The 26794-nt window shown below is 38.3% G+C and overlaps 1 protein-coding gene across 2 annotated transcripts in view; it reads right to left on the reverse strand.

The window, feature by feature from the left end:
- The window catches only part of LOC150100411 (secretin receptor-like), an 85250-nt gene that overhangs the window by 49031 nt on the left and 9425 nt on the right, over window positions 1–26794 (reverse strand). The window contains exon 1 of one of the 2 annotated variants that reach the window (XM_090402796.1): window positions 19596–19648. The exons of the other annotated variant lie outside the window; for it this stretch is intronic. The gene's annotated coding sequence lies outside the window, so the exon portion shown is untranslated. Of the gene's footprint in view, window positions 1–19595; window positions 19649–26794 lie in introns of those variants that run through there. 2 annotated transcript variants of the gene reach the window in all.

The following is a 26794-nucleotide window of genomic DNA, read 5'->3' on the forward strand; positions in this document are numbered from 1 at the left end:
AGACCTTCTTTGATGAACAGATACTACACTATCTCTATAGCAAAAGACGTTTTCCCGTCCATTGTCGACGAGGCATGTAGTAGCTGTTCTCTCGTTGCTCTGATCAGTAGAGGAAGCGGGCTCGACCCCAGACCTAAAGCTTTTCCCCCGCGTTGAAGCCTGCGGCTTCTTTTGTTGCTCTGATCTGTAGAGTGGGTGGTGCAATAGCAGCCCTACACGTTGGAGGAAGCGGGCTCGACACGGGACCCAATGCGTGGAAACCTGCGACTTCTTTCGTTGCTCTGATCTGTAGAGGGGGGCGGTGGTGCAATAGCAGCCCTAAACATGTTGGAGGAAGCGGGCTCGACACGGGATCCAATGCGTGGAAGCCTGCGGCTGCTTTCGTTACTCTGATCTGTAGAGGGGTGAGTGCAACAGCAGCCCTTCTTATTAGAAAGTTGGCATCTTTTTTAGTCGCCTTTTATTCCGGAAGAAACCTGAGAAAACGAACTCTCGAAACTCAGAGTCCATTTTAGTCGCCTTTTACAACACGCATGGATTTACGTCGGCACTATTGTTATCCCGGCAATCACACGGTTACCAGTGCGGAGGTGGAGCAACCTCCAACCTTATACATTTAGCTGATGTGCGCACTTTTGTGGTGTGTGACGAAAATTTAATTGACGATTGATGTAGATTTGACAAGATTAAGGATCTTGAACTTGATGATTCAGTGATTGCGAGTGTAAATTTCGATTCTGAAGATTGTGCAGCCTATGTTTTTATCAGCACTCGCCCAGGCAAAAGTACGCTTTCGGCTTTTTGTTGCAAGTTCCCCAGGCCCTCTCCTGTGCCCGACAGTAGTCTTCTGCCTCTCGAAGGAGATTTCGATTGTCGTTCTACACTTGGTGGAAGAAAGGGACAAGGCAGGTCCTGAACCATGCAAAACTCCCATTAAATCACTGGTTACGCTTAGACATGGACTTTCCGTTCAAAGACCTAAATTTTAAACAACTGCTCACAGTATTCAGACAAGTAGGAATATTGCTACATACCAAATGGCAGAGTACAGCTGCATAAGATTCCGGCAGTTGAATCAGAGGATTACCACCTCCTTGACTCTCTCCCCAGCACTTCTCAAGACAACACCAGAGAGAATGTGTCAACAGCCGGCATTCAGTCCTTAGAAGACACTGACGACTACCAGATAGTCAGCAAGAAAAAGCGTAGGAAGGAGGCTCCAGCCACAGAGCCTGAACCATCGATTGACACAGTGGAACAGCCCAAAGAGAGAGTAGCACCGGTGATTCTAAGAGCCAAAGAAAAATGGTCGAGAGTTACGGAGGTGATGAAAAACACGGAAATTAAGTTCACATCGGCTAAAAACTCCGATGAAGGAGTCCGCATTCAACACGAAGGAGCATCGGACTACCGTCAGTTTACTAAGCTCATGGACCAACTGGAAATTCCATACCATACATTTCAGCTAAAGAGCGACAAAAACTTAAAGGTTGTTATCAGAGGTCTAGTGGAAACAATAACATCAGAAGAGATAGCCACGGACCTCAAGTCACAAGGCTTAGAGCCGATAAAAGTCTCGCGTACGTATCGAGCAGACAAACATCCCATGCCTCTGGTTTTAGTGGAAATCGGTAAAAATCAGAGAGAGATTTATGATCTGAAGGCTGTATTCTAGTAATAAAGACTGAACCACTCAGAAGGAAAACATCTGCTGGAAAATGCCACGGCTGCCAGAAATAGCTCTGTAGAGCAGAGTACAAAAACGTAAAATGCGGAGACAACACCCCTCTCATACATGTTCCAAACCACGCACTACTCCCGCTAAGTACGCAAATTGTGGCGGTCCGCATCCGGTGAACTACAAAGGCTACACACTCCACCCCTCTAACCTGATGAAAGCTAGGAAAACAGGAGCCCCATCAACTCAGAAGTGTACAACACCTTCTGCAACAGAAATCCCTCTGCGGACTACTACAACTAACAGATCGTACGCCTCAGTGGTTTCCTCGCGCAATAAACCGGCAGAACCTGTTCAAAGCAGTCAAAACTCTGCTGCTATCCCAGCCTCTACCTTAGGAGAGATGTCAACTGCTTTCAGCAAAACAAACCCTACCAGAGTGATACAAATAAATTCCTGAAAAATACCCAAGTTATATTCTCAATGCTTAATGGATAATCCGACTATCTCAATTAATTTCATACAGATTGCATTCTGGAATGTTAATGGTCTCACTAACAAACTCCAGGAGCTACAAGAATTTGTGGACCACTTCAGAATTGATACTCTCTTAATTAATGAGACGCATCTTCGGTCCTGCGACAACCCTAAACTTAGATATTATTCGCTACTCAGAAATGATAAACTCAATGCCAGGGATGGCGGCACCGGCATATCTATTTTTGTCAAGAAAAACGTTAGTTATAACGAAATTAAGAAGACCACTACAACAAATCTGGAAGAAACTGGTATTGAAATCCACACCAATAACGCAGGCAGCCTAAAAATATACTCAGTTTATAACCCTCCTGGCAAATCTCTCCTCACTTCGATCTCTTTCAACTGCTCGATACTAATGAAGCAATAATTGTGGCGGGAGATCTCAACTCAAAACATCCCTTATGGAACAGTAAAAGCTTCAATAATAATGGGATAATTCTTAACTACTTTGCTATACTAGGAAATATCGTCATTGCAGATCCGGTTGAACCAATGCACTATGGACTGCAAGGCAGACCTGATGTGCTAGATATAGCCATCTTCAAGAACACGTCTCATCCATTCCAGCTACAGGTGATTAACGATCTTAGTTCTGACCACAACCCAGTACTACTAAGCGTAGGAGGGGACCCTGAACTCATCCCCAGTCAGACCTGCACATGCTTCACTAAATTCAATGTCGCAGTCTGCACTCTTATAGGCTGAGTACCAACTATCTCGTCCTGTGAAGAAATACACACAACGATCAATGATCTAGAAAGTACAATTCATGCTGGCTTGGCAGCAGCCTCAACCGTTACCATCCTAGCTTAAGCCAACCTGCTTCCGGTAGAAATTCTAAATCTAATCCGTAATAAAAACAGAATCAGACGCCGTTATCACAACACATTATCTTCCCAGGACCTTCAAGAGCTAAATAGGGCAACCAATTTAGTTCGCTATGCGCTGAAAGATCACAGGAACTAACAGTGGAAAAGGAAGCTGTGTTCCCTAAAAGCTGAGGAGAACTCGCTGTGGAAATTGGTTAAAGCTCTCCGCACGGATGGTTCCAACATCCAGCCCATTCACTGAGAAAGAGGCATAGTTTACAGAGATTATGAAAAAGCAGAAGCTTTCGAGGACGCTATAGAGCTTCAATGCAGTCCTAACTATATGCATGCGGATTTGCTTTTCATCGAGAAAATCCACCGGCATGTTTGCTGCGCGCTCCATCAGCCCTGCAGTCATACTTCGCCTAAGGAAGTCTATTCTATCATCCAAAAACTTAACAACAAAAAAAGGCCCCAGTTCCTGACGAGATTACCAACGAGATTATAAAGGCACTCCGACATAAAGCAGTTATGCATCTGGTAGCCATTATAAACTCAATGTTCAGATTCAATTATTTTCCCACTCGTTGGAAACAAGCAGTTATTATCCTGTTCACAAGCTGGGGAAAGCACCTCAGTTCCCCCAGAATTATAGGCCCATCCGCCTCTTGTCATGCCTGGGGAAAATTGCAGATAAAATTATTCTCAACCGTCTGCAAGATGAGGTGAACAAAAACAGCTTTACCACGAAAGAGAAGTTTTGGTTCCGTACTGGGCACAGTACAACTCAGCAAGTCCACAGATTGATAGAGTTTATAACAACAGGTTTTAATTGGAGACATCATATAGGAGCTATCTTTCGTGATGTTGCTAAAGCCTTTGATAAGGTTTGTCACAAAGGCCTTATTTACAAATTTTAATTACAGCCAACATTCCAATATACCTTACTAAACTCTGCTATCTAAACTACCTTACTAAACTCCACTATATATATTATAGGCTCGCTGCTATTTCAACATCTACGTTGCAGACGTCCCAAGCACGGCATCAACCACCATGGCTTGCTACGCCGACGATATGGCAATTCTGACCAGATCTCTCAGGCCGCACTTAGCTACGCAGAGCTTACAAAACGCAGCAACAACAAACCTGGAAAACTGGTTTAAGAGATGGAGGATAGATGTTAATGCTGACAAAAGCACTGCCATACTTTTTACAAGACGGAAAACATCCCACTGCAGAGAAGTTCAACTGTTCAATGCAGCTATTCCATGGAAATTCAAAATCAAATATCTCGGTATACAACTAGACAACCGCCTCAGTTTTCACCCTCGCATTGTATATGCCTGCAATAAATCCAATTCCTCAATTGTCCAGCTCTTCTCAACCAGAGAAGCCAAGTTAGCACCGAAGACAAACTACGGATTTACAAATCAATCATTAGATCCACTCTAATATATGGATCAACGGCTTGGGGTTCATTTTCCCCAGCAACATAAAAAAAAACTACAAGTGATTCAAAATAAGTGTCTCCGTATGATATCTGATGCTCCGTAGTTTGTCAGGAATGCTGTCCTCCATTGAGATGGTAACATACCGGATATACCCACGCTACTTCGCGGGACTGCCTCTACATACTTTGCTCAGGCAGCTATTCACCCCAATCAACTCATTCAAGAGTCATCCAACTACGATGAGAACGACATATGGAAACACAAGAGCTCGAAGGCCGCTCTGCTCATCGGTATATAAGCGCTCTCACACGGCCCTAAATTGGGCCAGCCACTTGCTGGATAATCTTTTATACATATAACCAATCTCCTTAGCGATGACGGGATTAAAATCCACGAGATTGTCATTCATCTTGCCATAAAAGTTACCAGTTACCAGTATATAAATTCTATCAACCCCCCCCCCCCAAGTGTGGTGGCTAGGATAAGAATAGCCCCACTGTAGCCCATGCATGTCTTACAAGGAGACTAAAATCGGTACCCAGGGTGGGTAATGGATGGCAATGCTGTAGCCAATGAAGTTTTAACTGAAGCGCGACTGTTGCTGTTACCCTTGAAGGGGGGGGGGGATAATGGATGGCAATGCTGTAGCCCATGAAGTTAATTGATGCACGGCTGTAGCTGTTATCCCTCAGGTGAAATATGAACAGCTCTGCTAGGTGGTGGGGTGAGTCTGTCGCTGGGTAGAGCAAAAACATTGCGAGTTATTCTCAGTGACAGGGTCAGCCTGATACTGAGGGGAACAACGCTGAGTTTTGATCCTTCGGGTCGCTCATTGTTGGGCCATCTGGGGAACAGCACGAGTTTTTGGAGATTGGCTGCACTTAAACAGTAATACTGTAGCCCATGCATGTCGTACGAGGCGACTAAAATGGGTACCCAGGGAGGGTAATGGATAGCAATGCTGTATCCAATAAAGTTTAAACTGAGACTCGGCTATTGCTGTTACCCTCCTGCCATGATCAGAGCTTATAGCCCTACATTACCCCATCCATATATTTTCTTCTACAGATAACGGGGAATATGAAAAGCATTTTTGCTTCACGTATCTAGCCAAAAAAAAAAAATAATAAATAAAAATAAATTCTATCTCTTGTTTCAACAGTTCTCTATTTATATATTTATTTATATTTGTGCTACTGACCTAAAAAAAGCTTTCAATAGAATTCTGCGTTTTCATATAATTTGGTAAAATAGCTTTTCCCATTATTTTTCTCTTTCTATGACTAGTATATTTATGTATTCAGAAATGTACTTTTTTTTTTTATTTTTTTTTATTTCATGTCTTATTGTTTTATACATTATATTACTCAAATAATTGTGTCGAGTGGTGGTACATTGCTAATAATTACTGGTGCGTCAAAATTATAACGTGATTTAATACCTATCATTGAACTGTAAATGGTTCCCAAGGAAACAAAACTTACATTGTATCGTACATAGAATGCGTCATGCAGATGAAGTCCTGTAGGATAAATATTTAAATAAAATACTAAGAAATACTTGACTAGATTAGCGTAATTAGAGCAAAATTAGGTTAATATACATATTATTCATATTTTATCTGCTTGACAATGATAACAAAACACATGTCCTTTGCATCACTTGTAATTTCATGTTCACTGCATATTTGATCCCAGTTTAGCAATTTTAAACACACGCAACTGTGACTCATCCAGTGCTTACGACTTCAACACCATTAGAAACAGATGCTAAAAACGTAAATGACCTGCACATGTCTTTTGTATAAACGGTTCTATTCATGTGTATTCACTTCCTGTCATAATGGCTTTAAAACATTAAGGACTGTTGACGTTACAAGAACTTCGAGTGCATTTCTCACTCTCTGCTCATACGGTGAAATATAGATCGTGTTTATAAAGTCATCAACAACAAGTCACATTATATGAGTATATGGAGAAATTATATGCAGTACAGAATTGTAGCGAAAGGAATCATAGGGAAAGCATTATAGACTGCCTCTGGTCATCCCTGTATGCTTATACAGCGCTTAGTTTCCAGTGAAGATGCGAATTTAAGTGGAGTGCAAATATTGATCTTTCAAGTCAAGCTGTGACCAAATACAGCTGTGGGAAACAGTGGGAATTCAAGTAGGCTTGAAAATTTCTTGAAATACAGAGAGACAAGTTTCTTCTTTTTAATAAAACTTGATTATGTTCTTTTTAATGCAAAACGTCATTGGGAAGCTAATCAGATTTGAATTCGAATTCTTTCAGAAGAACTGGAAACGAAATAAATATTTGCCTTACTTAGATTTAAGTAATAAATATTACTTCATTATATTCGATATAATATATATATATATATATATATATATATATATATATATATATATATATATATATATATATATATATATATATATATAGAAAGTATTTTACCTTGGGTATAATAAATGTTAAAGATACCAAGTTATTTTAAATATAAACCTGGTTTTATTGACTCCATTTCCCAAGTAAGCAAACAGCAAACAAGTCAAGTTTGCGCCTGCAAGTGTTGCAAGCGCAAACTTGACCCTGCACGTAGTGCAAGACCAAGGCAACTCATGGTAAAAGTAGAATAAGCTCTGATCACTAATCTTAATATTTACCCTTAATGCAAACCACATCTCCTGGAGGAGATGTATGATGCTTTGTATTAAAGGCAAGGGCCACTACCCAGACCGGTTTCGACCTTTATTGAGGTCTCATCAGCGGGAGCCAGGCTAGAAATACCAAGATTTTAGTAATACAGAGCTTATAAGTATTTCACTAGAACAAGTTACCATAAGGTATTTTAACCTTATTAAATAAAAATCTCAGGAGGAGATATAAATGTAGAAAGAGACTTGAAACAGTACACTTGTACAGAACCACAGTACAGTTTCAGCTAGACTTGCAACACTTGCAGGCGCAAACTTGACTTGTTTGTCTGTTTGCTTACTTCGGAAATGGAGTAGAATCCACTTAGGATTCTCGCGTAGATTATGTTTTCATCCCGTATCTGGGATTTTTTTCGGACTTTCCAGATATAATATTTCATCACATTAACAAGAAAAATTGTGAATTTCTGGGTTTTCCTGACAGATGGAGGAAATTGTGAGTATACAATTTCCTCAAATATCAGCATTCGGTACTCAATCTTCGCCAGATACGCTGAGCGGGAGGACAAAAGTAAAAGAAGTGTCCCACTGTTTCAACGTTCTGGCAAACGTCACAGAAAGGGTCGCACGATCTTGGTTTGTATCTGGACTTGACCCATTTCACCGGGAGACGCCCATAGGCTATCCGCCATGCTAGATCTTGGTGAAAAGGATGTCCCCAGCTATTTTTGATGTTGTTAAATAGAATTTCCGCATATGTCCTCAGATGCGGAGTATCATATCTGGAGAGATTAAAAAATTCGCAGTACAATGCTTGCGATTTTCTATTAATAACATTTAAACCATCTTCTGTAAACTTTTTGGTTGTTCCCTAGTGGATAGTACCACTAGGGAACAACCTCTGCGCAGGGACCGCATGATCCCGAAGTAGGGAAAGAAATGTCCTAGAAAATATTTAATTAAAAGCCTTCCGTATGGTTTTAAATGTATTTACATAGAATGGGTATTTTAGCTTAGGTAGCGAAAATCCCCCTTGTTACTTTTGAGTTTCAGATATTCTTTGCTCATTTCGCGCTTCCTGTTATTCCAAAAGAAATCTATTAATGCGTTGTAAAGCTGATTTTCTTGGATTTCCTTTATGTCAGTAACATTAATGGTATGCAAAATGAAAAGTAGTTGGCTTTAATTTTACGGAACGCCCAGTACCGTGAGAGAATGGATTTGCAGGGTTAAACCATACGGAGGACACGTTTCATGGAAATTTCCAAAAGTTTTAATTTTTGTTTTATCTATATTAACACTTTCATTGCCAAGCTGAAAATTGGAATTTCGTGTGGTGGCCAACTTTTTTTATTTTTTTATTTAGTTAACGACGTCCACGCGATAATGCGTGATCGGCCATTCGGTGAGAACTCGCATCGCGCGATATCGCGTGTTTGGCAATGAACATGTTAACGCATAGACCACTGATCATGCTGAATTTTTGCAATATGCCGAAATAAATATAGATGGACTCAGAGTCTCTGAGCGTAGCCACTACATCATTGGCATATGCCACAATTTTGCTCTCTGGAGACTAGGGGGTAACGGTATTCTCTGACTGCGGGGGAGTTATCTATTTTCCTGATGAGGGGTTCTAGCACTAAAGAGAACAGGAGAGGGCTTAGGGGCCGCCTTGTCTTACCCATTTTTTTCATAAGAATGGGTTCTGAGAGGACCCCGTTTATGGTGATTTGAGTGGAGGCCTCTGAGTAAATGCTTCTAATTACTCTCCTCAGCCCAAATCCCACCCCAATTTTTTGAAGGACGTGATGTAAGTAGGTGTGCCTGACGCTGTCGAAAGCTTTTTCCAGATCGGTTGAGTGAAGTGCCAAAGGATAATTCTTATTTTTGGAAAGACGGATTAGATCCCTTAGAAAAAAGAGATTTAGCTCCATCGAACTACCTGGAACTCCATAAACCTGAGAGCTGGTTAGGGCATTTTTTTATGCCGCATTTAATGCGGACGCAGATAATTTTGGTAAAAATTTTGTAGTCTGCGTTTGTTAGGGAGATTGGTCGCCAGCTGTTTGCTAGCGCGATCTCGGTCTTTCTTCAGGATAAATACCGCGTAGCTTTTAACGAAATCGTCGGGGATATTTCCCGAAGTGAGGAAATCGTTAAATATTTTCCCCAAAATTGGTAAAACAAGTTCCAGATAGATCGATAGAACTCGATCCCTAACCCATCTAAACCAGGAGTTTTCCTTGCCTTCATTGTTTTAGAGGCTGTTTTTATTTCTTCAGCAGTTATCGGCCGGTCATGCAGAGCCGTAAGATGATCCGGAAGACATGTGATGTCCCACTCGCTAAAGTCATCTGCACCCTGCTGATCAGAAAATGCGCCGAGGGATAGAAATGTCGGAGGAATTCCCGAGTTGATTTTAACATTTGGCTGTTCTCTTGGATCCGGTAAACTGTTCGATCGTCATATGCCGCCACCCGTTGTTGATTGTAGAATACAGTGGAAGGTGTTTCCAAATATCTGAGATAGAGTTTCGCTCGAAATTCGAGGTCATCGACCCTTCTCTGCCGCTCTTCCTGTAGTTCAATTTCTACTTGGCTTACGAGATCGCTACAAGGGATCCCGTTCCATTCTTTGTGCGGTACCAGCCCAGTTCCCTGTGGATAGCTCTCAGACGTTTTCTCTCTTGTTACGCCCTTTCGCGCCCACACCTTTGAAAGAATTCCTTAGCCTGCAGTTTAAAATTTAGCCATGTTTCCCAGTCGATGTTCTTCCATCTATCACAAAGGTGCTATAGATCGTTGCTAAAATGACTGGGGAAAGTGGAAGGGAGCCTCCAGCATAGTAGAATACGAATAACATTTCTGGCTAGATGGGTGAAGCAAAATTGCTTTTCAAATTCCCCTTTGTCTGTAATGAAAGAACTTTGAATGGAGTGTATATGAGCCACCTACTCTCCCAGTGAGAGCAGTGAAATTAGCTGTGTTCAGCTGAACTTAAGATCGACTTAGGCCTTTTATATATGTAGCTTTCCGCTTCATCATATTCCGATTGATCAGCGGGTTTCGATGGTTGCTTGTCTCAGCAAAAAATTTCTCAGCTAGATCTAGGAGAAGGGAAGAGATGCAAGGAATGTTGGCTTCTCTATGGATCTGGGAGTTTCTAATAAACCAAGGAGCATCCAGAAGAATCATCCTCAGGCACTTATACTGTAATCTCTGTAGTTTGTGAATATTTGTATTCGAGGTGTGGCTCCATGCGGGGGATTCGTACATGATGACCAGTCTTATTACCCTCTTGTATATTGTTAACTTTGTGTATCCAGTTTGCTTTTTCTGTTGATCATAGGGTAGAGTTGCGAAATTACTTTGGATGTCTTCGAGGCAATGCGTCTTATATAATTGCTGAATAGGAGTTTTCTATCCAGAATCACTCTTATTGATTCTGGATAGAAACTTTTGGTTAGTGTATCCGCTCTCCAGCCAAAAGGCTGTGGGTTCGAATCCCGCCGTGGGCATGGATATTTGTGGTTGTCTTTGGAAATACTAGCGTGGTCGGCGGTAGATGGCGTTGGTGTAGTTGTGGTCAGTTGGTGGATTGAGCTGTGGATACAGTTATAAAGCAGGTGCCCTCTTTCGATGAGTCTTCGGACTCCATAAAGGTATCAAATAATAATAATAATAATTCCTACTCTCCCCCTCTACACGAAATGTGTATGAGGTCAATGGCCACGTAAACCCCCACTCGAAATGAGACCAGTGGTGGATGTATGGTTTTAGGGAGGTAGGTAATTCGAGCTGAGCCAAATAAGTTTCACGGTTTCTTCCTACAACACCTCTTGATTTCTGCTAGTTGACTTTCCAGTCAACGAGATTGTGCTGGCAGGTCCTTAGACCTGCGGGATTATACTTGTGGGCTCGCCGACCTGCTTCATTGCGGGGTCTCCCACACTCTTTGCTGCCCTCAGATAGCTCCAGCCGACAGGAGACGTTGGTATGGAAAGCATCAAGAAACAGATCCTGAACCTAAACAAAGAGCAGGCATTAGACGTGCTGAAATTTCTAATGACAAAGTTTGAATCGGATTGGCCGGGTTTTTTAAACCTATAAGCCCAAACAAATGACCCAGATGGTGAGGATTCTCAAGGAGAATTCACTACTGTTCTGCCATCAAAAACTCCGCGCCTTTTGTTTGAGTGCTCACAGGGGAAGCACTCAAACAAAAGGCGCAGAACAACAGAAGATCACATGGAGGAGGACTCACCAACGCAGGACGTCCCGAGGAACACGGAAAAGGTCCCCCTTGTCATATTAAGGGACAAGGATAAATGGACCTCCGTCTCATTAGCCGTTAGGGAACATAACATCTCATATTCGTGGGCTAAAAACGTGGATGAAGGTGTCAAAATACAGCCTGCCACTGTAACTGACTGTAGGCAAATGACAAAGCTAATGGACAACAAAAATTTTCCCCACCTTTGCTTTACCCAGTGAAAAGAACCAGAATGTGGTACTTCGTGGTGCCACCGAAGACATCACCTTTGAAGAAATCGCTGCAGATCTTGCCAGTCAGGGCCTGACTCCCAGTTAAGTGGGCAGGATGCTTAGGTCAGATAAAAGGCCAATGCCGCTGGTATTGGTGGAGATCGACAAAATGCAGAAAAAGATTTACGAACTGACTGATATCTGGGCCTCAGAATTTCTATTGAGCCACTAAGAAAGAAGGCATCAGCAGGGCAATGCCATAGATTTGGCCATGCCCAGACACTTTGTAAGGCCGACTTCAGGTGTCTAAAATGCGGCGAAGGCCACCAAACCGTCATCTGCACCAACCCAAGATCTACGCCGGCGAAATGCGACCTCACCCCGCTAACAACAAGGGGTGCATTGTACACCCAAAGAACCACGGGTCAGCAAAAGCTACCCCTCCACGTCTTCGCAATGACGCTCCAAGCAACTGTGCAAGTCTCCCTCCAGTCCAAATAACCTCCACTACAGCAATTTAGGAAGGAAGGCAACCCCAACCATCACCAAAACATATGGGTGTACAATGGTTCTTTGGGTGTACAATGCACCCCTTGTTGTTAGCGGGGTGAGGTCGTGCGCAATTGGCGCATTTCGCCGGCGTAGATCTTGGTTTGGTGCAGATGACGGTTTGGTGGCCCTCGCCGCATTTTAGACACCTGAAGTCGGCTTTACAAAGTTTCTGGGCATGGCCGAGGCTGCCCGTGCTAAGATTGTTTCATCCCACGAACAAAAAAGCTCTAATCTAACATCAATATTACTGCCTCACTGGCTGCCATGCTACAGGAATTCAGTAAAACTAGTCCCTCGCCATCCTCCACAAAGAGATTCCTACAAAGTACTCAGTCAATTCTGACAGCCCTCAGTAATGAATAAAAGAAAACTCAAACCCAACTCCCTCATGATCATAGCTTGGAATGCTAATGGTCTGACCAACAAAATCTTAGAACTACAAGAGTTTACTCACAGATATAATCCAGATATAATTTTAATCAATGAAACGCATCTCAGACCAGTAAATAAACCTAAACTGAGAGGTTATGCAATGTACAAAACAGACAGACTCATTGCCAGTGGAGGAGGCACAGCCGTATTCATTAAAAATTATCTAGCCAGAACGTCTTAGATAATCCACGAACCTAGAGATAACAGGTATTGAAGTTCATACTAACAATGCCAGTGGAATCAGGATTTTTGCTGCATACAACCCACCTAACATTCCATTATTGACATCTGATTTGAACTCCATCCTCGGCCCCACAGACTCTATTATTATAACTGGAGATTTCAAAGCCAAACATACAACTTGGTTCAGCTCCAACCAACAACAAAGGACGTACCTTAAACAATTATTCAACACAAACTCCATAGTGATAGCCGAACCCACAGAGTCCACCCATCACAGTCCAGCTGGAAGCTCAGATGTACTTGACATCGCCATTCTCAGAAATATCAGATACCAATATGAGCTGGAATCGTTTATCGTTACCACTGCCCCATTCAACTTAAACTCAGTACACAGGAGCAGCTCTCTCCACAGCATTCCTTTATAGATTGGGACAAGCTCTTTAGAACTCTCCCAGAATACATCGGCCAAGCACTCGTCATCCACAATAAAGAGGAGATAGAAATAGCAGTAAACAACCTAACCAGCCAAATCAAAACAGCAATAGCATCAGTTATGCAAACCACTGTCCTCCACCAGATCAATCGGATCCCTGAGGAAATCATGGACCTGATCAGAGCCAAAAACAAAGCTAGAAAGAAATTCCACAACACAAGCCCCACAAGACAAAACAATATTTAAATCTAAATAAACAACTCCGTGAAGCTCTTAAAAAACACCGAAACCATGAATGGGAAACCAAATTAGCCATAAACCCAGAGGATCACTCCATCTGGAAGTTCTTGAGCACTTTCCGCATCAAAAGTCAACTCATTCCCCATGCAGACCAAGAAAGGAATTGCTCACACAGACATAGAAAAAGCAAAAACTCTAATAGATAACTCTAGAAACGCAATGCAATCCATCATATGAAAACCTAAGCATTAATCTTATTTACAAGATACACCGCCAGGTCAAGAAAACCTTACATCATCAGAAGGATAACTCAGAGCCTATTAGTCCAACTACCCCAGCTGAAATAATAAACATCATACCTCATCGGAACAACAAAAAGGCTCAAGGACCAGACTGCATCACCAACCAAATAATAAAATTGCTCCCAAGAAAAGCTATAGTCCATCTAGTAAACATAACAAACGCTATCTTCAGATTCCAGCACTTGCCTGTAACTTGGAAAACAGCCGATATTATACCTTTGAAGAAGCCAGGAAAGAACCCCAAATCCCCGAAAGTTACAGACCCATCAGTCTTCTATTCAGTCTTGGAAAGGTCACTGAAAAAGTTATCCTCACAAGGCTTCAAGCTGTAATAACAGATAAACTTGGAATAATACCTAACGAATAATTTGGATTTAGAAAAGGTCATAGCACTGTGCAACAGATACACAGACTGTTGGAGCACATCACAAAAGGCTTCAACTGGAACCTGAACACAGCAGCAGTTTTCATTGATGCTGCGAAGGCTTTCGATAAGGTGTGGCATCAGGGCCTTCTTTTCAAACTAATTAAATTTAACATCCCAATAAAGTTGATTAAAACAATCTATCATACCTTTCAGACAGATTTATGCAAATCAAAATAGATGGGATAATATCAACCAGATGTAAAATCTTGGCAGGTATTTCACAAGAATCTCTTCTCGCCCCTCTACTATTCTCAATCTACATAGCTGACATCCCACAAAACCCAAGTACAACCATTACTGCCCGTATATGCAAATCACACTGAAATACTAGCTAGATCTCTTAGTCCATACTTGGCAATCAGAAGACTCCAAAGCAGTATCTATACCCTGGAGAGTGGCTGGCAAACTGGAGGATTCTGGTAAACCCCCAAAAGAACTCACCTTCTAGGAGTCCAGATCCCATGGCAGACAGAATTTAAATATCTCGGAGTGCAACTAGATAAAAAAAAATTTCCAATTCAGCAATCATATCAAACTCATAGGCTCGAAAACATCCAAAGTAATTGCCCAGCTCTACCCCATGATCAAACCCAAAAGTAAACGAGATATACAAACTAAGTTGCTCCTCTACAAGATGATAATACGTCCGGTCATTACCTACGCATTCCCCCTGCATGGAGCCATACCTCTGAAGCAAATATTCTAAAATTAGAGAATCCAGAACAAATGTCTAAGGATGATTCTAGACCCATGGTTTATTAGAAACTCCCAGATCCATAGAGAAGTCAACATTCCTTACATCTCTACCCTTCTCCGTGATCTTGCAGAAATTCTTACCAAGACAAGCAATCACCCAAACCCGCTGATCAAACAAGCTACTGACTACAACGAAGCGGAATACTGCAAATACAAAAGACCCAAGTCGATCCTACATCCAGCTGAACACAGCTAATCTCACTGCCTTCACAGGGCGAACTTAAAGCTCAATAATACCCCATCCATAGATTTGCTTCTTAGATAAAGGGGAATACGAAAGGCACTTGTGCTTCACCCATCATGTCAGCAACGTTCTACGTAATTTTGTTTGGAAACAGCTTGTGATAAAAATATCCTAAAGTTTCATTACGGCGCATTTTTTTGTAACTTGTACGTTTTATTAATCAATTAGAGTTTTCAATCCCGAAGTCAGTATACCCCTTTTTAGTTAAATCTATTAATGCTATACATAACTTCTTCTAAAAAATGTGTACATGCACATTTTTGGCCTCCATTACTGCAAGACTGTAAAGCTAATTTTCCCCCCCTTTTATTTGAGGCTATAGGAAAAATAAATAAACAAAACGAAATCAAATTATGGAAATATATTTTTGTCTGTTGTTCGTTCCGATTTGAACTACAAACATTAGTGACGCACCCTGATTTTTTATTTTTTTTTCAAGTAAAAGAAATCATGGAAGACATTAAGTTAGTCACGTCCTTGAGCTTCTGTACTAAATACAAAATGAGCAGAAGGAAAATATGGCTTATTTGGCTTTACTGGTACCATTTCTAGAACATCTGCTCAAATTTATTGAACAAATATGGCAGTGATCGATCCAAAAAAAACTTAAAATCCTATTGCGTTGTTGTTAGAGTAACTGATCATGTGGGTGTTAAGCCAAACAATAATACAGTAACATTTTTTCTAGCAATGACGTCATTCATTCATGTAACCAATGAAGAGTCATTTTTCAACTGTGCACCATTATTCAAGAATATTTATGTTTTGTTTTATCATATAAAAATCTTTTTGTTTTGGCTAAGATTTACTTTCTTTAAAAAAATATTTTCATTGGTTGGTTTCAAATACTTATTTTTCTGGAAATTCCAAAGGCCGTTTCGCAAATATGTTGAGGGCAGGAAGTGACGTCATCTTGCAGATAATCAAGGAAGTTTTTATCTTAGTGACGTTAGTAAAGAGTAAAACAGACAATACCATACAGCAATGATAAATATCGAAAGAATGCGTACAGAAATATATAGAACGGAGAAAATCAGAAAATCAAAAGCGAACAAAGGAATGAAGGGAAAAACTAGAAGAAGTAACAATGGTCTTCTTTTTATAGCTACGATCTACAATAACAGCGAGTATGAATGGCAAAGAGAACAACTAGAGACCAAACAAATGCTAAAAATAAAGAATTGTGGTTAATAAAAAAAAACTTCAGGCGAAACCTTAGAAAAGTGTTTTGTTAAAAAAAAAAAGAAGAAGAAGAAAAAGCCGAAATAAGTGAAGAAATAAACCAGGAGTAAACACATGGGAGTTTATGAAAGAAAACGTTGCAAACAACTGTCAGTGAGGCAAAATAAACGATACAACTCATTTACACTTCACACATGATGTCACAATGCATTCCCGCGTTCGATTTGGGATTATTTCAAGAAAAATAAAGTTTTTTTTTTTTCCTGGCAAAGCTGTCATCATCAGAATATTTAATTTTACACTTCTAAAAAGATATGAATGCTAATTCTTTTTACGAGCAAACTTAACATCGCATGGCAAGAAAGCATTCATATTTTACGAGGAATTATTTACTGTAGTATTCACACAAAAAAAAGCATACTTGTAAAGACATCACATGATTATTCCAAGCCAACACTAAATTATGTATTATTCTGTCTCTGTATATAGATGTTTAGCATAATTTAAGCTTATACATTTAACGTGTTAATATATTTTATGGTAATGTAAACAATTTATCTAATATTTAATTAATAATAAAGTTTTTTGTATTATACACTATACACCATTTTAATAATAACATAAAGGAAAATAAGAAAATATGATAACATAATTTATTTTGCTAGAATAATGTGAGCATTTTTTTTTCTTTCATCGCTGTAAACAATTCAGGGCACAAACTTGATAGAAACATTTATAAGACATTTGATGAAATTCTTTCGAAGTCATGGGAAAACCTGAGGTACGCAAGACCTCCCACGGAATTAGGGTTAGCCTTATCCATTTTAAAATACTCATATTCACGTAACAACAGACATGTATTTGCATTTTTTTAAAGTGTTACTTTTGGTTGGTCATTCATTTGAACAACCAAAATTAACTATTGTTGAAGATAACTAATATTAAACAATGATTACATGAAGAATAGCGGATTTTCAGAAAAAAATTACATAATGATATCTTTTGTAGTTAGAATACAGTGTTCAAATATCGTTTCCTGCTTCCTCCCCTAAGAATCCAGAACTTTCTCTCTCACTCAATGTTCCATAAACATTGAGTGCAATTCTATAATGAATTGAATGCAATTCATTTTATCAGATATTTTTCAGAAAATTTTAGTTAAAGGTATGACAGGTGAACTTCCTGATATTAATCTTCAAAACTCAATTTCATTTACAATGAAAATGGTTGCACAAAATTTCTTTTAAAATTTAACGTTCTTGTTACGCATGTATTGAAGAACTATAAACAAGTATATTATAAGAAAAGCAACGAAATATATAATTTTAAAATTCTCATCTTAGGACCAAGAGGGTTCGGAAATAAGCTTTTTTTTTGCTAGCATTCGAATAGCCACAATATGATCGAGGTTCTCTCTGCTTTAACTGTCCTATAACACTATATAACCACATCAACATAACGGCGCCGAGTTCTACAAGCCATCACTTGTGTCATCTAAATGTACTCTAATTATAAAAGGTCTCCAAGTAAACATACTGAAGTTATATATATGTATAGACTGGAGTATGTCTCGTTTGTTAGTCTTAAGACAAGCCATGCTAATACAATTTGCAAACTACTTGTGCATTCCAATTATCTGTAAACTCAAATGTTATTACCCTCATTTCTCTCTCTAAATTTAAGGAAAATAAAAAAAAAGGGCAAGATTATTAAAGCTTTTAGACTATTAAAATCTAACAGGCAACACTACCTTAATAAACAGCAAAGCAGTTGTATCATTATGAACACATTTACATCTGAAGTTTGAAAGTATGTATCCGCTTTGAAAATATTAATTTGAAGCACACACCCAACTACCTTTCTTATTTTAATTTACTGCTTATCTAGGGGCATAAGACATGAAAAACGTTGCTTTTAAACATTAATTTGAAACACACACACCCAACTACCTTTCACATTTTAATTTACTGCTTAATCTAGGGACATAAGACATGAAAAATGTTGCTTTTAAACACAACAGAGTTGGCTAAATTAATAAATTAATATTAACATTAATATGAACAATCTCAGGATTAAAATGCAAATAGTCCTTATAAGGACTGGCTTAAAGGGGCGAAGCAGGAATGCTTTTAATCTTCCCCGTTATCTGTAGAGGACAGTGTATGGATAAGGTGTTATTAAGCAATTAAAGCTCTGATCATGGCAGGAGAGTAACAGCAATAGCCAAGCCTCAGTTAGAACTTCATTAGCTACAGCATTGCCATCCATTACCCTCCAAGGATATTGGATTGAATGAATCATTCATTCACGAATTTCAAAATGCAAATAGTTCTTATAAGAACTGGGCGATGGACTGAGTCCTTGACTCTTTATCCCGTCATCTGAATGAAGAAAATCTGTATGGATGGGGTATTATTGAGCTAAAAGCTCTAGTCATGGCTGGGTAATGTCAATAGCCGAGCCTCAGTTAAAACTTTATTGGCTACAGCATTGCCATTTGTTACCCTGGAAGTCCTAAAAAGGACTTTTTTCCTCCTTTAGCCTAATTTAACTTCTACATAAAGTAAAGGATTAAATTTTATTTCCAGTGTAGGATATTAACTCATTTTTATTGGCCATTATTTATTAGTTTATTTAAAAATACTATTAAAATCCATTACATTTTTTTACTATCTTCCTTTTTATATAAGTTAACTGTTTTATTAATCTTTTTATCCTTTGTCTTTCATTTTTTTTCAGCTGTTATTAAAAGCTAGTGAAGTACAACTTAGCGACAAAATAAAGAAATATATTTTTTTCATTTCATGATTAAAAGGATCTATAATTATCCTATGCAAACTTAAGGACCTTATAGAAATTTTTATCACTTACTTTTAAGACTAATTACTGAATGCAAATAAATCTATCGTAAATAGATGCCTTACCCAGCGATTTTGTAGTCGAAACTGTCGTCTGTCTTTGAGATAATTCTTATAATCAATCATTTAATTTTTCCCATGCTATTTTCGTACTTTATTAATGACTGAATCTTAAACTCCAAAGAATCCAGTACAAGTAATGCTGTATGCTATCTTTGTCTATAATAAAATCACCAACCGCTCGCTGCCAATGGTCGGCGTTTTAAGAGCGTAAACATCCTTCTTAAAAGCACTTCTTAGTGTATTAATGGCTTGAGTTCAAATAAATGTCTTAGAATCAATTAGTAGAAATCTCTCACCTGAATGTACACTTAAGGTTTTAGGCAGGATTGTAGACACACGCTGCGTCTCGGTTTCCGAAGCACGTGCAGCCACACAAATGACGCACTGACTACAGTCGACCAAACATCGTGGCGACCACCGAAACCGTATCTGTGTTTTCCACCAATTACATTGCTCGTTGGACGGATTTTTCATTTAATTTTGCTCTCAGCATCTGACAAATAGTTACTGCCATCGACGATGAACTGGTGAAAGTAAACAGTAAAGATGATGTACGGAGTATTATGTTCGAGGGGGGGGAAATGCTCGGATGACAAACGTCATTACGAGTTTATGATTGGAAGAAGATTAGACGACATCTAGAAATGAAATAATACTATTGATTTAACCAGGTCAGACAGGAAAGCTATGCGATGAAGGTCTTTAAAATTGTGAAAAAAAATAAAGAAAAAATGAGCGATAGAACAAGCAATAAAAATAGGAACTATTTTTAAGCGAGTAGTTATAACATTACGTCATTGATAGGCTTAAAATAAACTTAACCTTCGACGTAACAAAGTCATGAATACTTCTTAAAAAGATGTTTAAAAAAATAAATGAAAAAAATATTAAATGATCAACTTATCGATTTAATTGTATTTATTTTTTATTTTTATTTATTTACTATTTATTTAGTTTTGTATATTTCCGCTCTGCACTTAACTACCTCAATAATGCAAAGTAATCATATAATTATGAAGGGGGAAAACTATTCCAAAAATTATACTCGAGTTTTGAAGTTGAATTAGAAATTTCTTAAATGAACTTTAATAAAAATAAAATAATATATATAAGACAGATTTCTAATAAGAAAAAATAGCTTTTAGATGAACTTAAAATGTATATTTTATCATTGATAGAAAACACCATAAAAATTAATTTATAAACATTCTCAATTTGATTTCTTGATTAGAGAGATCACCTGTTGAATTATATGATATTATTAAAAAACTAAAGAACAAGAAAGTTCCTGGACCAGACGGCATCTCAAACAGGGTGATCAAGCTGTTGCCTCGAAAAGCTGTAGTGCACCTGACCATTATAATAAATGCAATCTTAAGATTTCACTATATTCCTTCCACCTGGAAACTGGCTGATGTACTCCCTATACACAAGCCAGGCAAGGACCCACACCTACCTCAAAATTATCGTCCAGTCAGTCTTATCTCCAACCTGGGTAAGGTTGCAGAGAAGGTCATCCTCTCACGACTCCAAACCTCAGTAAATGACCTAAACATCCTCCCTAAAGAACAGTTTGGTTTTCGGCAACACCATAGTACTACCCAGCAAATCCACAGAATTGTGGAATACATCACCACCAGCTATAACTAGCGCCAGTGCACAGGAGCTGTTTTCCTAGACCTATCCAAAGCATTTGACAAAATCTGGCATTTCGGATCTTCAGAACAGATCAATGCAAGTCAAAATCAACGGTTCTACCTCGTCCCAGCGCCATATCTTTGCTGGAGAGCCGCAAAGAACCCTACTAGCTCCATTGCTGTTTTCTATATACATGTCGGACATCCCACACAATCCGATGTCTTCCATCTTGGCCCTGTATGCGGACGACACAACAATACTAACCAGATCTCTCCAACCCCACTTCGTTACCAGAAAGCTTCAAGAAACCCTTCTAAAGCTGGAGGGTTGGTTCTCCAAATGGAGATTGGAAGTCAACCCCCAAAAAAGCTCAGCCATTCTTTTCTCGAAAAGGCCAATGTCTCCTGCAGGAGGTGTTACTATTCAATTCTAAAATTCCCTGGCAGACAGAAACAAAATAGCTGGGTATAATTCTCGACAAAAAGCTATCTTTCAACCAACACATCAAATCTGCGTGCACAAAGGCATCTAAAGCAATCGCTCAGATCTATCCGCTAATTAATAGAAATAGCAAGCTCAGCAACAGAATCAAAGTGCAACTATGGCAGATGACGATTCGTCTTATAATCACTTATGCCTCTCCGGACTGGAGTCACACCTATAATGCTAACATTATCAAAATACAGCGAGTGCAGAACAAGTGCTTGAGAATGATTCTGAACGCCCCATGGTATGTTAGAAACAATCGACTTCATAGAAATACAAATATTCCCTATATTTTCTCTTTCCTAGAATCCTTAGCATCTAAGTTCTTCCTAAAGACGTCCATACATCCCAACGATTTGGTTCAACAAGCTGCAGCATACGAGGCAACGGACATATTCAAATAAGAAGACCAAAAGCTATATTAGCCTCCTATAGCGATGCATAATCTCCATGCCCAATCAGGGCGAGCAAATTGTTCATAAATTTTACCCTCACTGTAACCGCAACAGATAGCGGGGAATATGAAAAGCATCTTGCTTCACCCCTAAAGACATAAATGTCAATTGTCAGATCTGAAACGTCGAATTTTGACCATGTGGTGCCCGGGATTTTTGATCTGAAATGTTATCAAGTTATCGCCGATTCATATCATGTGGCAAGTCATATTAAACATTTTAAATAAATTTTAAATATAAATTTTAAATAAATATCGTTATTTGTCAACTGAAATATTTATTATACACGACAAATACTTGTGAATGAAGTTTCAGGTGAACTTTATTACCCGATTTCTATTCTGCTTCTTTAATCAGTAAAAGAAGCATTGCACAGTTGACCTACGCAATTTAATTAACAATCGGATCCTTTAAATTTTGAGATTAATTACCTAACAGTCTTAGTATTTTTGTTTTTTTTTCTTACTCACGGGTTGGAATTATGATATTGATACGTCCTGCATACAAGATTAGCTATTCCAGTTGAAGAGTCCACGCATCCTAGAAATTCGAACTCATGCCTTTTCAATCCGGAAGGCGGGTGGAGAGAGGAGTGTTATCAAATACAGAGAAAGGTTCTCCTATTTTTAATCCACGCAGTCCTGACCTCTAGCGGAGAATGTTTTAACAACTACGTCAGCATACACTAAAAAATGTTAACATTCTTTTAGAATTAATTGTCAGAATTAACTTTCACTGTTGAAAATGTTGAAGTGTTCTGGCTATAGATTACTTTCTATATGGTACTATTATAATATAATACATCTTATCCTTATAAGGCTTAAAGAGGCGAAGCAAGAATGCTTTTCATCTTCCCCGTTATCTGTAGAGGACAGTGTAGGGATAAGGTGTTATTGAGCTATTAAAGCTCTGATCATGGCAAGAGAGTAACAGCAATCGCCGAGCCTCAGTTAGAACTTCATTGGCTACAGCATTGCATCCATTACCCTCCAAGGATATAAATCACAGCATCTCCGATCCCTTATAGTTCTTATAAGAACTGGGCAATGGACCGAGTCCTTGACTCTTTATCCCGTCATCTGAATGAAGAAAATCTGTGTGGATGGGGTGTTGTTGAGCTAATAGTTGTAGTCATCGCTGGGTAACGGCAATAGCCGAACCTCAGTTAAAACTTCATTGGCTACAGCATTGCCATTTGTTACCCTGGAAGTCCTAAAAAGGACTTTCATCTCCGATCCCCATAACCATCAGATATCTAGAAATAGAGTTCATATTTATAAAACTATTAGGTGTAAAAAATATTTTGGTTTATACTAGTGGTACATTTAATTTTCTGTTTTGTTCCAAACATCAATTAATCTCTCGTTTCATAATATACTTGACATTTAATTTATTCTTAACAGTTCATTACATGGTCTTAAAAATGAAAAGCAACTAAAGACAAGTAACAAGCTTTATGACGTTCATCAAAAATCCGGTGAATATTGGAAAGTACATTAAGTTTTTGTTTTCTCCGCTAGGTGTCCTTGCTACCAGCAGCAATACTCTTTGTTAAGGAACTTAGATAATAAATAGCTATTTTAGTAGCTTACGTGGCTACCAATTTAAGACTTCTTATTAATTAAAAAAAAAAAAACCGCACATAATTCGATTTAATAGAATGAACTAAGTCATCATCTCAATGTTGAATTATTTTTTGATCCGTCTACTGGTGATAAGTGAAAATAGATGCGAGACAATCTCAAAGCATGAAAAACTTCTCAGGAGTATTCGTGTTATGATTGTTGGACGGTTTCCAAATCGTATCGCTGCCATGAACTTCTGGCTCGGCGAACAACACGTTAATCTGGTCACGCAAGAGATATCGACATTTCGATCAATTTATTATTCGCTCCGAGCCTGCTGTGAACAGCCTACAACACAACCTTTCCCAATACAGCATCCATCTTCTCCGAATATGATGGTAATGTAGATGGTTAAGCACCTCGCGTGACTCCTATTTGCGCCTAATAATACCAATAAATATGTAGATTTATTATGTATAAAGTGCGTGCATATTGGGTGCATAGCCATTCAGCTACTGAAGTGACGGTCAAATCCTATAACAAATCTTAATATTAATATTATATATATATACTTGTGTTTAGTTTGGTTTAGATTTGATAATCGCTTTTCAAAAGCATAAATTTTATTTGATGAAGAATACTCGTTATAAATCACGAAGGAATGTAATGAGAGAAGAATTATTAGACGCAAAAATAGTAAAAACAATACTTCTGGTTTTAAAGTTAACTTTTTCCGCCCTTTCTGAACCACCAATCCAAGTTCAGATATTCTATGTAGGTTGCTCATATATGAAATCGATTGCAGCGCCGCACTCGGCTTTATACATAATTGCAAAATAAAATGAATTAAAATGAATAGATATAGGTGATATTAAAGATCAGCCTTTGTTTCATATCCTAAAAAAAATACAGAATTTGAATGCTTCGAAAAACTGATCGGATATTATGATTAAAATTAAGTTAGTTTCAAAAAGTTTTCTTGGCCGAGACAGGATACTGAATCAAACACAAAAGGGAAAAATGGCCAAAGTTAAAGTAAGGTTCTTTTCATTTGTTTTTATTTCATAAACTAAAATGTTTTATAAAAAACTTAAAAATAAATTATAATATTAAATATTTTTAATAAGTAATTAAAATTAAATGGAATTTTTGATTAATATGGAATGTTTTAGAAGTACACTCTTTTCTATCATGAATATCCCTTATATTATAATTTCGCTCATGATTTTGAAGTCTAGCAGAAGGAAAAATCGACCGTGAGATGCGGTGATTGATTCATTCAATCCAATACCCTTGGAGGATGATGGATGGCAATGCTGTAGCCAATGAAGTTCTAACTGAGGCTCGGCTATTGCTGATATTGCTGATACCCTCCTGCCATGATCCGAGCTTTAATAATTTAATTTAATAGCTCAATAACACCTTATCCCTACACTGTCCTCTACAGATACAGATAACGGGGAATATGAAAAGCATTCTTGCTTCGCCCCTTTAAGCCAGTCCTTATAAGGATAAGGAAGTCTAGCATGGAATCAATCGACCGTGAGACGCGGTGATTGATTTTAGATGAGATGCCCATATATACATACATATATATACATACATATATATATATACATACATATATATATATACATACATATATATACATATATATACATATATATATATATATATATATAATATATATATAATATATATATATATATATATATATACATACATATATATATATATATATATATATATATATATATATATATATATATATATATATACATACATATATATATATATATATATATATATATACATATATATATATATATATATATATATATATATATATATATATATATAGGGTAACGGATGGCGAACCAATGAAGTTTAACTGAGGTTCGGCTGTTGCTGTTATGTTATCCTGGGTTAATGAGTTCGCTCTCTTAGGTTTTGCCCTAAGGGAGCACTTTGAGTCTCCGGGGAAAGTGTTCTCCTGCACGGCCCGCTGAGGGGCTTTGTCGGTGAATTATTTTCCTCGGAATTTGAGCGGTTCTGCTCAGTGGTCGGGGAGCCCGTCACTGAGTGGAACCAACGCTGAGATTAGGACGGTCTTTCGCCCACTATGGAGTGGCCTAGAGATCGTCCGTATTTTTGAGATTGAACCTTTACTTACATAGTCGATTCATTCAATCCAATAATCCTTGGAGGGTAATGGATGGCAATTCTGTAGCCAATGAAGTTCTAACTGAGGCTCAGCTATTGTTGTTACCCTCCTGCCATGATCAGAGCTTTAATTGCTCAATAACACCTTATCCATACACTGTCCTCTACAGATAACTGGGAAGATGAAAAGCATTCTTGCTTCGCCCCTTTAAGCCAGTCCTTATAAGGACTGAAGTCTAGCATGTACAAACTAAGTTGTTCATTTCTAAGAGGGTAAGTAATTGGTCCGATTATTACCTACGTTTCCCCAGCATGGAGCCATACCTCTGAACTGAAACAAATATTCTATTGAAGTCAAAATTGTATGTGCCTGCTCTTTGTACAAAACATGAGAATAAAAAGCCAATCAATAAGCCCCAACTCGAAATTTGTAGATGTAGATATGGAAGTGCATATGTCAATTGTGATTAGCCGCTACAACCTACATTTCTCATTTTCTACACTTTGTTTAATTGAATAAAAGCTGTTTTGAGGATTTTTGTCAATTCTATCTTTCGATAATGTCCTGTATTTCTGATAAAAAACATGTTTCTTGATTTTTATACAGCTAATTTTAATAAAATCGTAATACTAAATTTAACTGTTTGGAACTCTTATCAAACTGCATGAAGATTCTTCACCTCGCATGTAGTTTAATCTCTACTTTCACTTCTTCTATTCTTTAAGTTATTATCACGTTTTTCTAAACAAATATGTTCAGTGACCTTTCTTTTTTCTTAAACTGTGTACTTATTTTAGTTGCTATTGACCAGACAGGAATCCAGACCAGTGCTACTATTGGTTAGCAAGCCACCAGTATCCTGTCTATAAAGGATAGTTGCTACGGCAACTGCATAAATATTGTTAATTTTCATGCAGAATAAATCAAATTTATTACTTTTAATTAGAGCTCGCTGGTACATACACAGATCAGTTTAGCGCCCTCTAGGGCCATTGCGTGTAATCGTTTCAAAAAATGAAATATGTACTCGGTGAAAATAAATTTACAAGCAAGTAGCCGCAAGAGATCAAATGCACTCTTCGTGTTTCAGTTGATTATTTTTAAAAATAATAAAGTACTAAATGTGTCTGCCTGCAGCATGATAGTTTGACCTTGTCAATCGAGTCTTCTTGCTCAAACGCAACAGA

The sequence above is a fragment of the Typopeltis vanoorti genome, chromosome 13 (assembly GCF_054136105.1).
Source record: "Typopeltis vanoorti isolate ZY-2024b chromosome 13, IOZ_Tvanoo_1.0, whole genome shotgun sequence".
In the NCBI taxonomy this organism is placed as follows: Eukaryota; Metazoa; Arthropoda; class Arachnida; order Uropygi; family Thelyphonidae; genus Typopeltis; species Typopeltis vanoorti.